The 5,247-nt window shown below is 42.2% G+C and overlaps 1 pseudogene; it reads right to left on the bottom strand.

The window, feature by feature from the left end:
- Nucleotides 1-2,611: 2,611 nt before the first annotated feature.
- LOC112928022 (ragulator complex protein LAMTOR5 pseudogene) lies at nt 2,612-3,008 on the bottom strand (annotated as a pseudogene).
- Between the last annotated feature and the right edge of the window lie 2,239 nt (nt 3,009-5,247).

Genomic DNA, 5,247 nt, shown 5'->3' with positions numbered 1-5,247 from the left:
TGTCTTGAAAATGTCTTTTTTGGGACGCCTGGGTGGCTCGGTGGTTGGGTGTCTGCCTTCCGCTCAGGACGTGATCCTGGAGTCCCGGGATCGAGTCCCACATTGGGTTCCCTGTGAGAAGCCTGCTTCTCCCTCTGTGTATGTCTCTGCTCTCTCTGTCTCTCATGAGTAAATAAAATCTAAAAAAAAAAAAAAAAAAAAAGGAAGAAGAAGAAGAAATATTTTTCTTAGGATACCTGGGTGGCTCAGCGGTTGAGCACCTGCCTTAGGCTCAGGGTGTGATCCTAGAGTCCTGGGATCAAGTCCTGCATCAGACTCCCTGCATGGAGTCTGCATCTCCCTCTGCCTGTGTCTCTGCTTCTCTCTGTGTCTCTCATGAATGAATAAATAAAATATTTTTTTTAAAAGGAAAATGTCTTTCTCTGATTATAAAAGCTATAAATGAATTACTCAATATTATTTCTGCCAAACACTTTGCTGTACACTCTATTCACATTATCTCACTTGATCTTCAAAACAATGCTATTTTTGTTGTAGGTAGACACTTTCATCTCCATTTTGCAGAGGAGGCAACAGATGCAGAGAAATTGATTTGCCAAAGGCCACTCAGCTAGCAAGATGAGAGCCAAGAACAAAACCTGGCCTGGCTGACCCCCAAGGTCTTGTGTTTATGCCCTTAATCATCCTGATAGACTGTATCTTACTAAAAAAGTTAAAATTTTATGGCAAGAATGATCACCCATCAGCTTACTACTCAGTTACAAACACTACTTATTCTTAATGTATTTCTTTACGGTCATATTTTTCTATGCTTATAAATATTTTTGCAGAGTTATTTAGGTTAAAGTATTTTAAAAGCAGGTGTTGTTTTGTGTTTTAAAATGTTAACATTAGGGCACCTGGATGGCTCAATGGGTGAGTGTCTGCCTTTGGCTCAGGTTGTGATCCCAGAGTCATGAGATCGAGTCCCACATCAATCTCTCCTTGGGGAGCCTGCTTCTCCTTCTGCCTATGTCTTTGCCTCTATCTGTGTGTCTCTCATGAATAAATAAATACAATATTTTTTAAAAATAAAAAATTAAAGTGTTAACATTATATCATGAATAGTTCCCTACATCATTAAATCTCTTCTCAAACACAACAGTTACTTAATGTTCTGCTATATTGAAAAAACCCTTAAATCACTCAACCTTTCCCATTTATAGATTTAGTTTTTCCACATCTAAATTATTTTTCTGCCCTTTGCTGAATTTAATTATTTTTGGTCGTTTGTTGCTGTTGTCAAATATTTTTAAAAGGTTAAAAATAAGGGGTGCCTGGGTAGCTCAGTTGGTTAAGCATATGCCTGCAGCTCAGATCATGATCCTGGGATCCTGGAATCGAGCCCCTCATCAGGCTCCCTGCTCAGTGGGGAGTCTGCTTTTCTCTGCCCCTCTGCCCTTCCCCTCACTTGTGCGTTTGCACTCTCTCTCTCTCCCAAATAAATAAATAAGACCTTTTAAAAAAAAACTAAAAATAAGAAAAGAATGTTCTGTATTTATCTTCATGTAGGATTGGTAATGTTTCTTTCTTAAATGTTTGATAGAGTTTGACCAGTGAAGTGATCTTGGGCCTGGAATTTTCTGAGTGGGAAGCTTTTAAAGTATAAATTCAGTTTCTTTGATTCATACAGAGTCATTCATGTTGTCCATTTCCTCTTGGGTCACTTTGGGTAATTTTTGTCTTTTGAGGAATTTACCCATTTCATTTAGGCTACCAATTTTATTGGCATAAATCCTTTCATGATATTTCCTTATGATCTTTTTCTTTTTTCTCTCCAAAATGTGTTTATTGGGATAGTTTCCCACTCATCTTGAGTCAGGTTACTTTTAGCGCTGCTTCCATCTGAAGGAATATCCTTCTGGAAACCTTGCTTTTCCTCCTGTCAGCTGGCACAGGGCAGTGGAGCAGCCAACACACAAAACTAATTCGTGCACAGCTAAAGATGGTAGTGATTTTGTATCATCCTGTGCTTCCTCTTTTATTCTCCTGGGGACAAATGGAGGAGGTCCTTCTAGGGGAGCATATTCTCATGGGAAGGTCATCACCTCCAAAAAGCCTCCTAATTATCTTTTTTAAGTATTTTATTTATTTATTCATGAGAGACACAGAGAGAGGCAGAGACATAGGCAGAGGGAGAAGCAGGCTCCATGCAGGGAACCTAATGTGGGGTCTCGATACCGGGACTTCTGAGCCGAAAGTGAACACTCAATCACTGAGCCACCCAGGCATCCCCTTAATTATCTTTTTAATGTATTAGGATTGATAGTGATGTACTTCTTTCATTACTTACCTTGGTATAATCTGTATCCTTGCTTTTTCTTGATCAATGTAACTAAACACTTATCATTTTTTGTCCCTTTAAATGGAATATCTCTTTTTTTCTGCATACTTTTATTTATTTTTTATTTTTCCTCTGACCAGATTTATTGAACATAAGAAAACTCTACATACAAAGTGACCTGGACATGCTGCTTCAAAACATGATCCTTTCTTACTAATGTTCTGATAAGTCAGTCCATTGGGTGTCCAAAAGCAGTTTACTCTGAACTTAACAGAAAAGTGCCCAATGCACACTAAATAAATGGCCTAACTATTGGAACTTTAGTCGTTCTACAAGATAATCAACGTAGGTAGGATGGAGCCTCTACGACAGCCGCTGGAGAACTGATGAGACGTCAAGAGGCCATTTTGTGCACTGCCACCGTGATGCCGTCATGTTTCTGCATCATAATGTTCCCATTATCTGACTCTAGACACACCACGGGAATATCAGTGGGGTCTGAGGTCAGCTTCGCTGCTTGCTGGGCCAGAACAGATATCACCCCAGCATGCTCATCGGACAGGGTCCCACGGCAGCCCAGGTTCAGTCCTCGCGAGTCCGTGCACAGGACGCCCACGAGGGAGGGGTTCTTCATGGTGTCCTCCAGGTGCTGCTCCAGGGTGGCCTCCATGCCACCGCCACCGCCGCCGCCCTTCCGCATACTTTTAAGATTTCTTTTTATTGTTGATTTTTGGCAATCTAATTAGGAGGTGTCTTGTTATGATTTTCTTACGTTTATTCTATTGGGGTTCACCGAGCTTGAACCTGTGAATTTTTATCAAATTTGCAATCATTTTGGCAGTTTTCCTTTCAGTTAACATACATCACGTAGTTTCTCATCCTTGCTCTCTCCACCATGGCTCTTATCTCACTCAGCATAAAACCCAAAGTCCTTACTACAGCCAGCACCAACTACCAGACACAGAAGTGAGACCCCTGAGTCAGGCCTAAAACGACAGCAGCTGCCCTAATGATCTCACACGAGATCAGCAGGAGAATCGCCCTACTCACAAACTCTGGGCTGATTAGAATGAATAAGGTTTTGTTCTATTGCATTAAGTTTGGGTTATTTATTATGCAGACACAGATCATTGATACATTTACTATGGCTTGTGATCCCTTCACGATCTGGCTCCCTACTAGCTCCTTTCCTCCCCTCCTCCCACTCTCCCCCTCACTCTGTCCAGCCCATTGCCTTATTTGCTGTTTCCCAAATAGGCCAGCTCTGCCTGGAGCCTCCTCCCTGAGACAGCCACAAGGCTCACTTGTTATAGAACCCTGACCTGGCACTTGCTATATATACTGTTTACTCTGCCTATCTCTGCTCCGTATCACGTATCACCACCCAGCCTGTTATGCATTGATTTGCTTTGTGTGCCTAATAATTTTTTATTGGATGCTAGGCATTGTTGGGTGTCTCTCTCACCAGGACAGGGAGGTTCATGTGAGAAGAGATCAGGTCTGTCTTATTCACAACTGTGTCCCAGATGCTTGAACCCATGCCTGGTCCATAACAGGTGCTCAGTAAATATTTGTCAAATGAATGAATATCTACCTAGTCCTTCATTAGCTCAGAAGCTATATCCAAGGAGCTTCAGAAACACACACTCCCTCTCCCCCCAGTTCAGGGCCCTTCCTTGCTCTAGAAGTATAGGGAGTGGTGCCTAGGCATGCCAGATTTGTTCCAGTCCAATCCTCATCCCACAGCCCAGGTCATGCTTTCACTTACCTCCCATAATTCCTGTTACTTCACTCTAGCCACCACCTACAACCTTGACGTGCCACCACTGCCCCGGCTATCATGACCATGCACCCCAACTCTACTGAGAAGTGGGTAGGAAACCACCACCTTAGGGAATCTAGAGAAGGGTCACTTGGACACTGAGATGTTAGGATTCTTAGCGTTTCATACACAACTGTGCCCCATGTGGGCATGTAGGTATGGCCAAGTTGTCTGGGTTGCTGATGGTTTCAACCAACAGCTCCCAGCTCTCACTAGAACCACCTTGTTCTCCAGCTATAGGCCTTGTTGTGGAGGTTAGCTCATTGGGAGTGACTCTACTTCTCTCAGGGTAGATTTTATCCTTGGGAGACCTAAGATTCCCTCACCTCCTGGCTATAGGCTTCCATGAAGTTGCCCCCAGACCACTGTAGAAGTCCAGGTCTGTCTGAATCAGGTCATTGCCAACATTGGAAATCTTTCTCCGGGCATGTTCTTAGTTCTCAAGTCAATCAGGAAATTCAAGGGGTGCCTGGGTGGGTCAGTCAGTTGAGTGTCTGACTCTTGGTTTCAGCTCAGGTCATGATCTCAGGGTCATGGGATTGAGTCCTGCATCAGACTCCATGCTCAGTGGGATGGAGATTCTTGAGATTCTCTCCCTCTGCCTCTCCCCCCCATTATGCTCCCTTTCTCTCTCTCTCTAAAATAAAACATCTTTAAAAAATCAGGAAATTCAAATAGATATTAGATGTAGATGGGGTTGTCAGTATCTCCCATGCATTGTTTACCTGGGCTCAGCTAAAGTGATCTAGTAGAGAGATATTGAAAGTTACAGAAACTTTGAAAAATAATTGGGAAAAAATTCATTTCTGCAGCCATATGTTAACCAAAATACTTTGGCCAATATTTTTATGCTTCCTGCTAGTCATTTTTGCTCACACATATTTGTTTTCATGCATGTGACATAATTTACGTTGTGTACCTGTATATTTGTTTCATTTCTTCCCTTGACATAATTAATTTTCCACATTGTTGATAGGCTTCATAATGAATTTGCATGATATACTTGAAGTGGGTAAATCTTGTATAAGATAAAATTACATTTTTAACTGTTAAAAACAGGGCATCTGGTTGGCTCCGTCGGTTAAGCATCTGCCTTCAGCTC

Source organism: Vulpes vulpes, chromosome 2 (assembly GCF_048418805.1).
Source record: "Vulpes vulpes isolate BD-2025 chromosome 2, VulVul3, whole genome shotgun sequence".
NCBI lineage: Eukaryota > Metazoa > Chordata > Mammalia > Carnivora > Canidae > Vulpes > Vulpes vulpes.
The sequence above is the reverse complement of the archived record's forward strand: the minus strand, read 5'-3'. Positions and strand labels throughout refer to the sequence as shown.